The sequence below is a fragment of the Rana temporaria genome, chromosome 1 (assembly GCF_905171775.1).
Source record: "Rana temporaria chromosome 1, aRanTem1.1, whole genome shotgun sequence".
NCBI classification, from domain to species: Eukaryota; Metazoa; Chordata; class Amphibia; order Anura; family Ranidae; genus Rana; species Rana temporaria.
Genome location: NC_053489.1, coordinates 262,031,036 through 262,044,638, shown reverse-complemented (window position 1 = coordinate 262,044,638; position 13,603 = coordinate 262,031,036).

The following is a 13,603-nucleotide window of genomic DNA, read 5'->3' as shown; positions in this document are numbered from 1 at the left end:
TCATTACAAATTGTAAAAAATAATACAATAAATTATTAAAAATTTATAAAAAATATTTAAAAATTAAGCACTCATTCATAGGGGTTCTTTGAATGAGTGTTTTGTTTGTGCAGCTGGAATCACCTGTTATTCTATGGGGATGCAGCGGACACAGAGGAAGACACAGCAGCGGTACAAACACAGCAACAGGTCCAAATTTGACAGGTGGGAATGTGTGGGTGGGTGGCCCTAAATGCATGTTTTTGAGGCCATACACCTGCACCCACGTGCCATCTCAAATTAGGACCTGTGGCTGTATTCATATAGGTCACAGAGTCCCAAGACATCGGTGCAATCTTTTCTGCAAATATCTCCTAAACCGTGTTTAGATATTTCTTGTACCTACAGGTAAGCCTTAATCTAGGCTTAACTGTAGGTAAAAGTGGTCTGTAAGGGTTTACAACCACTTTAATGGCTAAGTTCACCTTTGATCACCTTTACTTTTCTTTCTAAATTCCAGCTCCCCTATGTACCACTGTAGCATTAACCTCCTTAGCGGTAATCCCGAGTCTGGCTCTGGGTGAATTTTTTATACCAAAAGCGGTATACCCGAGCCAGACTCGAGGCCGCCTCGCAGCATCCACAGGCATAGTTTACTTACCTTGTCCCTGGATCTTGCGATGCATCCCCGCTGTGTGAGAGAGAGGCGTCCTCGCTCGATTCACACAGTGCCCGTGTGCCGCCGATCTCCGTTCCCTGCGACGTTACGACGCACGAGGGTGGAGAACGGCGCCAAATTCAAAAAAGTAAACAAACACAATACATACAGTATACTGTAATCTGTAAGATTACAGTACTGTATGTAAAAAATACACACACCCCTTGTCCCTAGATGTCTGCCCAGTGTCCTGCATGTACTTTTATAAAATAAAAACTGTTCTTTCTGCCTGCAAACTGTAGATTGTCCATAGCAACCAAAAGTGTCCCTTTATGTCAAAAGTGATTTTAGAGCAGCTAGAAAACAGCGATAATAAATTAGAATCACTTGCAGAATCGAGAGATAGCGATTTGTGGGGAAATTAGTCATAAAAAAAATAAAAGTAATGACAGCGACAATTCTGCAACTGAGCAAATTTCAGTGATTTTGATTTGATTACATTATTGAATAATTTTTATTATAATTATATTATTATTTGTTATAATTATTTATAGTTATTTATTATATTATAATTTAGGATTTTGTGTTTCAAACTTTATCATACCCGGGATGTCTACTCGACTCTTGTTTGGACAGATTTAACTGAGTTATTCCTAATAATTACAGGCCTACAATGTAAAATGCCAAATTTCCATGCAAAATAATTGTACCGCTTTTGGTACAAAATTCCAGACATAATCATACCGCCAGGGAGGTTAATCCCTTTCCTGACCAGGCCATTTTTTGCGATACGGCACTGTGTTGCTTTAACTGACAATTGTGCAGTCGTGCAACACTGTACCCAAATAAAATTGATGTCCTTTTTTCCCCACAAATAGAGCTTTCTTATAGTGGTATTTGATCACCTCTGCAGTTTTATTTTTTGCGCTATAAACAAAAAAAAAAAAAAAATGTAAAAAAATATGTATTTTTTTACTTTCTGCTATAAAACACATCAAATATTTTTTTTAAACAAATTTTGATTTCTTCATCAGTTTAGGCCAATATGTATTCTGCTGCATGTTTTTGGTAAAAAAAAAAAAAAATCCAAAAAGCAAATATTGATTGGTTTGTGCAAAAGTTATAGCGTCTCCAAATTATGGGATAGATTTATGGACTTTTTTTTTTTTTTACTAGCAGTGGCAGCAATCAGCAATTTTTAGCAGGCGTGTGACATTGCGGTGGACAAATTGAACACCTAACTGACACTTTTGACATGTTTTGGGAAGCAGTGACACTAATACAGTGATGAAGGAGCGAATTGTGCATGCTCCGAACTGCGTTACCGCCCCCTTGACGTCAGCTCCGCTCTATATGTTCCAGGGTGGTTCCGGAAATCCATCAACCATTTTGCTTCCTTGCTTCTCCCTCTCCTGTCACAGCTGCGGGCCAGCTCTCCCTCCCCTAGAGGCGAAAGACTCTACATGATGCCTATTATACTGACTAATATGCTAATTTGATCGACTACATTGTACGTGTTTTTAACCACTTTTTATGAATAAATACTCTTTAAAACTGTACTTAGAAGTGCCTTTTTTTTCCTTTAGTGGCAGAAGCTTAGAATGCTTGTTCAAAAGTCCCATTTTTGTCCCCTGAGCCAATAGGAGACATACACATCTGGTATTTTCTTAAGCTGAACGTTCTAATCACACCATTTAATATATGACTTTATTTGTGCTGAAAATGTTAATGTTTTAATTAATAATTTTAACACTTACTTAGGAGCCAGTGCACTAAAGTCATAGATAGATAGATAGATAGATAGATAGATAGATAGATAGATAGATAGATAGATAGATAGATAGATAGATAGATAGATAGATAGATAGATAGATAGATAGATAGATTTTTGTTTTACATTATCTATGACACTTTATCCAAAACCAGTGATCTACCATGCATTTAGTATTTATGTAACAGACAATGCACTGAGTTTAGTTCACTTTCTGCCATATATGCAGAGACTGGGAATTGAAGTCACAGAGATCACATTGTTCAGACTTTCTCCCGAATTAGATATTTATCATTAGCATATTTTATTAAATATATTCATTTAACAGTGCCCTTAGTGTTCATTGTTAAATTCAAATGCAAGAATGCGTTGATACAGAAAGCATACTAGAAACAGGAATAATAACTTTGATCTGACCAAGTGTTTTATTGTAATACCTGCTCAACAAAATAAAATGTTGAACTACTGTAATTTAAAGCCATAACAGTAACAATTTATTGTTGCGTTAGAATAGAAACCGGAAGCTCTCCAATAACAATACTTAACAAAACAAAGGCTTCTTTGCCAGTTATTTAGACCATTGGCCATGAGATAAAAATACGTGTTCGGTTTGCTATTACATTTGCATGGACAGTTCTAGTGAAAGCAGGTCCGGGGTTCAGTTCCGTAGACTTCAGAAAAAAACTGTACAACACACATACAGTACTTCTTTAGGTACCTATAGGGAAAGAATCCCAAAGCCAGCATAGTAAGCATTCAATTCAAATTGCTGTTTGTCTGTGCTATGCATTAAGGCAATTACTCAGAAAATCTACTAAACAAGACCATGACAAGTGGTCCTTTCACTGTAATTACATTCATATTTGTGTATAATCAAAAACCTTATTGATTTCAATTTACATGGTGCATGTGAGTAACATCATGACTGCAAACCAATCATGACCAAATACCTGCACAACGCTTTGTAAAAACAGCTAAAGTCAGTTAAACTAGACACAATTTTTCACTGTAAATTGTAGTTTAAAGCCGTGATAAATCAAAGTTGAAATCATTTAAAAAAGGGCGAAAGCTCAGGATCTTAAATACAAACAGTCTTGCCCCATTTATAAATATAATAGCTGCAGTGTTGATGTCCCATGTGAGCAATTAGAGATGTTAGTGGTGCTGATAAACTCTTCTGGGACCCCATGTAAAATACAAGCTGAAGCCCCTAGTATTTTCTTATTATTAACACCTACAGCACACAAAAATACCTAACACAATTTATTATATTTGTGAGCACAAAAGCCTTTCCAAAGTTTGTGATGATTTTTCTATTGGTACGGTTAGAGTGGGCAGAAAAAGCATTCTTGAGTCAGGGTAGGAGCTGCCCCCTATCCTTGGCACATGAAGATAAGCAAATAAAAAAAATACACCAGCAATTCACCTAGTCTGCTTCTGTGATCCAGTTGTAAAGTGTTCCGATCCATCAATATTAACATTATCTAATATTTTTCTGTTCTTTTCATTTTTTATTGTTTTTTTCTTCAAAAAACAGAACACCGGGTGTATACACTGGTATCATTGGGAAAGTGGGTGGAGAGGCAGATAAGGGAACACAGAAGATGATTTCTGGCTAATAAAGCTGTTTGCTTTTTGACTTTTACTTAAAAGTTTAAATTTACCTGGTTGAATAATAACCAATGGATCAGCAGTTATTGATAATTGTACCGTACACACGGGCGGGATTTCCGACAGGAAAAGTTCCCATTGGAAATCCTGAGGGGAAAGCCGAGAACCTGCTCGGTCAGTCTTTCCCCCTACACACGGACGTTTTTCCCGACAGGAAAACTGCGATGGAGCTTTGGCCTGGCAAAAGTCCGCCGGTTTTCCTTGTGGGAAAAAAAAGAACTGGTTCTCTTTTTTTGTCCGGCGTTTTTTGGGTGGTTTTCCCATCTAAAAAACTGCTAAGAGCATACACACAGCCGGGATTCCCCAACGGGAAAACTGATCGTGTGTACGAGGCATTAGGGTTAGCGATACGAAATGATTAAGAATTGGCAGGAATATAAATCTAAAATATGAAGGTTTTAGAAATCATTATGTTCACAACAATTTTACAGCACAAGATTGTTCATGCAAGTCTACACAATATTATTTTTATTGTGTTGGAAAATTAATTGTTAATTTAATGTTTTCAAGTTTATCAGTCATTTGAAAAAGTTTTTTGGCCATAAAACAAGTGCAAGTTTGCAATATCTCTTCCCAAAAAATCTAGGCAAAAACAATTCAATCTATTGGCCAACCTAAAGGTTGTGTAGATGGGCTATGTTTCTGAATGCTGTATTTATTCCACATTTGCAAGCAGCACTACTTTCTCAAGCATACAATGTGTGGCCAAATGCTTGTATGTTCCAAAAGTAGTACATGTATTTGAGTAGAATTTCACCTGCTAGTCCCAGGGTAGGTGAAAGCACAGGGTGCTTTTGATCTGTTTTTGCCTTCTTTAAAAGGACAAGATTTCCAAATAATACTTGCTTGCAAAGCAAATTGAATGCAGAAACACAATTCCCATGATCTGCCCAACTGTTGAGTGTGGTGGGTCTGGAAATGATCGCTCAAGTATTACCTTTTACCAAAGAAGCAACTACTATAATTTACAGAGATGTCTCCAGAAGCATGGCCGGTCATGCTGGAACCTAAATTAGGTCCTCTCAAGTGCAAGGGCAACACCAAATATGGTGGGATGATGTCATAAATGGCACAATAATGTCATTTATATAACAAGGTTATATATACAAATGAATTGTTTTAAGTGGTAGGGAACTAGAAGGTCCCATAAGGAATGTATTTAATGATCCGGACATTAGTCTCTAAACCACTGGATGCCTCAAGAATGGAAAGCTTGCATTTACCCAATCATAGATGGAATCCACAAGCAAGTATATTTAAAAGAAACCTCTCATGAGCAAAACATGAAGGCTGCCATTACTGATCATTTGCTATGAAAATGCTAGTTGCTTAGCCATCATATGGATCCTCTGGCTAAGATACATAAATCTATAAGGAAGAACAAATATGCAGATACAAACTTCTCATTTTTCTCTGACTTTTTCTGCTCTGCATGCTTATTTCTGGTAAGTGAATAAACACAAGCTGAAGCCAGTAAGGCACCATGAAAGCACGTCAATTTCAATTGTCAGAGGTTCAGCAATGGCAGCCACCAATATAGCTCTTATAACAGGTTGATGTTAAAAAAAATCAGCATCATGATCTTTTCCAATTCATAAATGATTCTAATAGGCTTATTCTCTACAACAAAAAACAATGGGGTTTATTTACTAAAACTGGAGGGTGCAAAATCTGGTGCAACTCTGCACAGAAACCAATCAGCTTCCAAGTTTTATTGTCAAAGCTTGATTGAACAAAATAAAGTTAGATGCTGATTGGCTACCATACACAGCTGATTCTGAGTGCTCCAGGTTTAGTAAATCTACCCCACTGTCCATAGTGCAATAATGCACAGCAACAAATCAGAAATGTAACTTTCAGTGATGGCACCTCATTGCTATGGGTTACTGTCCATTGTGCATCACTGTTGCTCTTTGCATTGGTTTATTAAATACATTTTGTGTGCCTTTATATCGATTGAACCAAGCATATTGTGCACATTTTGAAAAGTCTCTTACACACCAGGAAATAAATACACCAAATGTATGTATTGTAAAAAAATAATAATAATGTCATAAATAATTGCAGCACAACTGTCGGTTGTACGTTTAAATAGAAACAGTAACAAGAAACAAAATCAGAAGAACACATTTTGCATTACAGGAATACTAAACATAATGTTAACAAGAATTTCACTTTTGTACTATGAAGTCAAAAACATATATAGTATTTACACCTACAAAGTATTAAGGTAAGAAGAAACAGAAATAAATTGTAATACTTTGTACGTAGAGCATGTTTGCTCTCAATATATATATGTAAAAAGTGAAGATCATGTTCGTGTTTGTACAAAGCATTGCACTTGTAGAAATATTTCCCAAGCTGTTCAAGTTTCATGAAGATAATATTCACAAACGTGTAAAATTCAGACTTCTGTCATTACAGTTTTCCAGGCAGGGAACCACCATAAAAAAAGACCTTTTATAAAAAAAAGTCGGGAAACCTGCTACACTTGAAATTGCCCTTATTCACAAAAGTGCCCAGTACATTGAAAAAAGCTGTAAGATAGGCATGTCAATAAAATCGAACTTTCTGGCTCTAGACAAGTGTTGTACCTTATGTTCAAAAAGCATTTTATCACAGACACAACATTAGCAGGTTCATAATACAACTAGAAACGACAAAGATTTGGTTTCAAGCAGATCCTTATCACACAGATCTTTATCATGCGTTTAAGTACAATAGTATTTTATATTTGAAAAAACAACACCAAATACTCAAATTATGAAGCGACTAAAATTAATAACATAGCATGTTGTAGGTATTGGAAATGGATATTGGTGCAGTAAAAAGCAAAATCTGTTGTATAATATACCATATTCTCAAAAAGCAGTTATATCTTTGATTCTGCTTGCCACAGGTCCCGTTTTTGACATCATAACAGTTACTCTAGGCAGTACAGTAGCCAAAAGATGAATGTTTTTTATTGTCTGGACTGGGTCAAAGCCAGTCATCAACCAATGAAACAGAGGACCACAAATATTGAAAGAAAATGTCCCTGTCTATCATTTTAAATGAGTACTGTCAGTGATACTTTTTTATTTGCACGAACATACAATATTTCAGGACAAGCTTACAGGGTATTTCCCCTTCTTCAAGGTCCAAGCTTCAAGATCCAAGTACTGCTTGGACCTTGAAGAAGGGGAAATACCCCGAAAACTTGTCCTGAAAAATTGTATGTTAGTGCAAATAAAAAAAGTATCACGGACAGTACCCAATTTTCTCTGTCACAATTGCACTAATACGGCTACAATCACGTCAAGTATCATTTTAAATGAATCTGTTCCTCAAAGTAGCAGGTTTGTTTTAGAGTTGGGAGGGTAAGTAGCAGATACAGGGATACCCCACTTTTAAGTACACAATGGGGTTTATTTACTAAAGCTGATAAGCTCAAAATCAGGCTCACTTCTGCATAGAAACCAATAAGCTTCTAACCGCTGCTTGTTCAATTAAGCTTTGGTAATAAAACCTGGAAGCTGAAAGCTCATTGGTTTTTATGCAGAAGTGAGCCTGATTTTGCGCTTTCCAGCGATAGTAAATAAACCCCATTGTGTACTTAAAAGTGGGGTATGCCTGTACATACTTGACTCACTCCCCTGTCCACCCTGTTTACCTGCTGCCCCTTGGTGGGTGAAGACACAGAAACTAATTATGGTAGGTGCTCCTTATCCTGCTTGATCTGAACCAAACTTGCTTTTTTGCCCTAAAAGGGCCATTTATAGGTTTAATTTTAAAAATTATATCTGACAAGGAGCACCTTGAGTGCAGGTAAACAATCTGTTCCTCCACTAATAGGTATCACGCCACTTAATTTTGTTGATCCAACTTGTATTCCCTTGGTATTTGTTCTGGGAACGTTGGGAGTCTTAAATACTTTTAGAAACCCATTACCAGGTATCTGTTTATTAATAACTGAAATATTATTAATATTATTGTTCACATGGCCATACTTATGTGCACACCAGTGTGAGGGCTGTGTTTTGCCTGAAGGTATGCAAAGGATTTCTATGCATCTGTGTGCCGGTGTTCTGATGAGAAATGCCCCTTGTCGAATAATGCCCACCCTGTACTGCGCAAGCGCAGCGCTTGCGTGGTACGGAGCCGCAGAACATTGAAATATTGGAATGCTTGTGCAAGTCTGCAAGGGGCGGACTTGTACATGATGGGAGCGTGTGAGGGGCGGATGGCAACAGAAGGGGGAGTATTTTGTAATGATGGGCAGTGCAGTTAAGATGGGGGGCGTAATTTTTCACGAAACTGAAACACATCACCTAAACAAAAATATCTCTGCTATTTTTCGTACACGTGTTAAGGGCCACAAGTGCAGGAAAAATAGCAGAGATATATTTGTTTAGGAGATGTGTTTGAGTTTCTTGACAAATTACCATCTGCCCTTCATTACAAAATATGCCCGCTTCTGTTGCCATCTGCCCCTCACACGCTCCCATCATGAATACATCCGCCCCTTGCAGAGTTGCACGAGCATCGGGAGCGTGCAGGAGCGTTTGGCACAATGTAGTCTTTTGTGCGCAGGCGCCGTGTACAGCTGTTTCAAAATGAAGATGTTCTGACACTTTCGGTGGCTCCATACTGCGCAAACGCTGCGCCTGCGCAGTTCTGGCGTGCATCATTTGACGGGGGGCATTTCTCGCTACAACAACAGCAGACCCATTGATGTCAAAAAGGACATAGCGGCTGCATTGACACAGCTGCTGCTCCCAAATTGACATCCGTGTGGGTGTTGAACTGATGCGTGTCCCTGAATGCAGACAATGTGACTTTGGCACAAAGCAACCACATCCACCCGTGTGAACACGGCCTAAGTGTATATTTCTTTTAGTGTATTACTCTGTATCATAGTAAGAAACTTACTGATTGAGCTGAAGATTGCTTCATTACCTATCTTGGCAGATACAGTAGATTGTAAACAGTAGTCACTGACACTTGATAATACAGCAAATGCAATGGACTCAGAGGAAATTCCTATTGGATTTTTACTGGCTCCTATAATGTCGTTATAGACCCACAATAATCAGCACTAAGAATCCAAAACACTGAACATCACAGTGCAAATACATTCATTCATGCATTGTACCAGTCAAACAAAAAAGCTGAAAAAAGCTGAAAAACAAAAGAGAAATCTAACTTATGACCAACACATAAACAAACCTTATGAATAATATACTGTAATTAATACACTGTACTTTGGCAGCATATATCGTAAATACCATATTGTAGTACTGTGTATTGATAATATACTGTATATAACAGAAAAAAATGCTAATGATAATGCTCTTAAAGTGATTATTGGTATGTTGTAAGTTCTTTATTGGACTCTCCCACGTCACAGCTCTATAACAATCCCTAGATAGCAGCTGTGAAAACCAGGTTTAAAAAGATTTTACCTCGAAGTTCAAGTCTTTTTTTTTCTTCTGTAGTAAGTCTGTCCCGATACAGTGCATCCAGAAAGTATTCAGAGCGCTTCACTTTTTCCATGTTTTGTTACGTTACAGCCTTATTCCAAAATGGATTAAATTCATTATTTTCCTTAAAATTCTACAAACAATACCCCATAATGACAACGTGAAAGAGGTTTGTTTGAAATCTTTGCAAAGTTATTAAAATGAAAGAAATCATATGTACATAAGTATTCACAGCCTTTGCCATGACACTCAAAATTGAGCTCAGGTGCATCCTGTTTCCACTGATCATCCTTGAGATGTTTCAACAACTTGATTAGAGTCCACCTGTGGTAAATTCAGTTGATTGGACATGATTTGGAAAGGCACATGCCTGTCTATATAAGATCCCACACCGCAGTGCATGTCAGAGCGCATACCAAGCCATGAAGTCCAAGGAATTGTCTATAGACCTCCAAGACAGGATTGTATGGAGGCACAGGTCTAGCGAAGGGTACAGAAAAATGTCTGCAGCATTAAAGGTCCCAAAAAGCACAGTGGCCTCTGTAAATGGAAGAACTTTGGAACCATCGGGACTTTTCCTAGAGCGGTTCGCCCAGCTATCGCCTAGCGATTGGGGGAGAAGGGCCTTAGTCAGGGAAGTGACCAAGAACCCGATGGTCACTCAGACAGAGCTCCAGCATATCTCTGTGGAGAGAGAAGAACCTTTCAGAAGAACAGCCAGCTCTACAGCACTCCACCAATTAGGCCTGTATGATAGAGTGGCCAGACGGAAGCCACTCCTAAGTAAAAGGCACATGACAGCCTGCCTGAAGTATAAGTCACCTGAAGGACTCTCAGATCATGAGGAATAAAATTCTCTGGTCTGATGAAACAAAGATTAAACTCTTTGACCTAAATGGCAAATGTCATATCTGGAGGATACCAGGCACCGTTCATCACCTGGCCAATACCATCCCTTCAGTGAAGCATGGTGGTGGCAGCATCATGTTTTTCAGCCACAGGAACTGGGAGTCTAGTCAGGATCGAGAGAAAGATGAATGCAGCAATGTACAGACACATCCCTGATGAAAACTTTGGATGTCAGACTGGGGCGAAGGTTCATCTTCCAACAGGACAACGGCCCAAAGCACACATTCAAGATAACAAGGGAGTGGCTGCGGGACAACACTGTGAATGTCCCTGACTGGCCCAGCCAGAGCCCAGACTTGAACCAGATTGAACACCTCTGGAGAGATCTGAAAATGGCTGTGCACCGATGCTCCCCATCCAACCTGATGGAGCTTGAGAGGTCCTGCAAAGAAGAATAGGAGAAACTTCCCAAAAATAAGTGTGCCAAGCTTGTAGCATCATACTCAAAAAGACTTGAGGCTGTAATTGGTGCCAAAGGCGCTTCAACAAAGTATTGAGGAAAGGCTGTGAATACTTATGTACATGGTATTTTTTTTATTTTTTATAAATTTGCAAAGATTTCAAACAAACGTCTTTCACATTGTCATTATGGGGCATTTTTTGTAGAATTTTGAGGAATTAATGAATTTAATCCATTTTGGAATAAGGCTGTAACATAACAAAATGTAGAAAAAGTGAAGCGATGTGAATGCACTGTACAATGACATCATCTCTTTTTTGAAAATAGGTTGAATTTCTTTTTCATAATATTTTACTTTAATTACATTTATATGGTTTGAATGTGAATAAAGTGACCTTTTATGATACCTTTCATTATTAATATACAGTGCCTTGAAAAAGTATTCCTACCCCTTGAAATTTTCCACATTTTGTCATGTTACAACCAAAAACTTAAATGTTTTTTATTGGGGTTTTATGTGATAGACTAACACAAAGTGGCACAGAATTGTGAAGTGGAATGAAAATAATAAATGATTTTCAAAATTTTTTACAGCTAAAATCGGAAAAGTGTGGCGCGAATTTGTATTCAGCCCCCTTTACTCTAATACCCTTAACTAAAATCTAGTGGAACCAATTGCCTTCAGAAGTCACCTAATTAGTAAATATAATCGACTTGTGTGTCATTTAAACTCAGTATAAATACAGCTGTTCTGTGAAGCTCTCAGAGGTTTGTTAGAGAACCTTAGTAAACAAACAGCATCATGAAGGCCAAGGAACACACCAGATAGGTCAGGGATAAAGTTGTGTAGAAGTTTAAAATAGGGTTAGGTTAGAAAGAAATATCCCAAACTCTCAGATCACTGTTCAATCCATCATCTGAAAATGTAAAGATTATGGCACAACTGCAAACCTATCAAGACATGGCATCCACCTAAACTGACAGGCCGGGTAAGGAAAGCATTAATCAGAGAAGCAGCCAAGAGACCCATAGTAACTCTGGAGAAACTGCAGAGATCCACAGCTCAGGTGGCAGAATCTGTCCACAGCACAACTATTAGTCAGTCGTCCTCTCCACAAATCTGGCCTTTATGGAAGAGTGGCGAGGAAGAAAGCCATTGTTGAAAGAAAGCCACAAGAAGTGCCGTTTTCAGTTTGCAAGAAGCCATGTGGGGGACACAGCAAACATGTGGAAGAAGGTGCTCTGGTCAGATGAGATCAAAATGGAACTTTTTGTCTTAAAAAGTAAAAAGCTATGTGTGGCGGAAATCTAATACTGTACATCCTCCTGAACACACCATCCCCAGCATGAAACATGGTGGTGGCAGCATAATGTTGTGGGGATGCTTTTCTTCACCATGGACAGGGAAGCTGGTCAGAGTTGATAGGAAGATGGATGGAGCCAAATACAGGGCAATCTTAGAAGAAAACCTGTTAGAGTCTGCAAAAGACTTGAGACTGGGGCAGAGGTTCACCTTCCAGCAGAACAACGACCCTAAACATACAGCCAGAGCTACAATGGAATGGTTTAGATCAAAGCATATTCATGTGTTAGAATGGCCCAGTCAAAGTCCAGACCTAAATCCAGTTGAGAATCTGTGGCAAGACTTGAAAATTGCTGTTCACAGACGCTTGAGTTATTTTGCAAAGAAGAATAGGCAAACATGTCACTCTCTAGATGTGCAAATCTGGTAGAGACATATCCAAAAAGACTTGCAGCTGTAATTGCAGCAAAAGGTGCTTCTACAAAGTATTGACTCGGGGAGGCTAAATAAAAATACACACCACACCATTTTTTGTAAAAAAAAATTAAACATTTATTATTTTCCTTCCACTTCACAATTATGTGCCACTTTGTGTTGGTCTATCACATAAAATCCATTTACCTTTTTTGTTGTAACATGACAAAATTTGGAAAATGTCAAGGGGTATGAATACTTTTTCAAGGCACTGTATTTCATACAGACTCCCTTTCTTTCTTCCATTCATTACAAATTTAGCTTTTTCAACAAAGCAGTCAGGGAGGGGGATGAAGGGGCATAAGAACATCTGGAGTTTCATCTCCAATGCCTGCAGGAACCCAACTTTCATAAAACCTATCAGCGTCTTTCTATGCAGATATCCTCTTCAACACAACAGCTTGGTCCTAACCTGGCTTAGAATACTGTGATGCTGCATAAATAACCTTATCTGAAATGACTGTTGCTATTGGTAATGGGGAAAACGTGGCCAATAACTATACAGGGTAAAGCCAGCTCCATCTTCTGGCTGGAAATTAAAATATTAAATGTTTACTGTATAAGCAATATTTCATACTGCATTCAATTATGTATATATTCATTTTTAATCCTGATAATCATTAAAAAATATATATGTATCAAAAATCACTACAAGATATATGTGACACTGTGCTAGACAACAGTGGTATGTAGTTCTCAGCATTGTATTCAATTATACTGTACATTGTTATTGTATAACCAAGTTTCAAATTATAAATCAATTCAGACAGTTTTACAGGTAAACAAAGACTCTATTTCTTTTAGCTCTCAAACTGTGAAACAGGTAATAAGCTCAGGTATAACTCCAGTTGTAAAGTGTCCCTTGAAGGAGGCCTGCTTCCCGATCACCTGATCGCTGTGATTGCCTCTGGTTTGCTATCACAGTGACCAGTCACTGTACATCCCTCACCTGTGTGTGTTTTCTCCTTTTATTGGA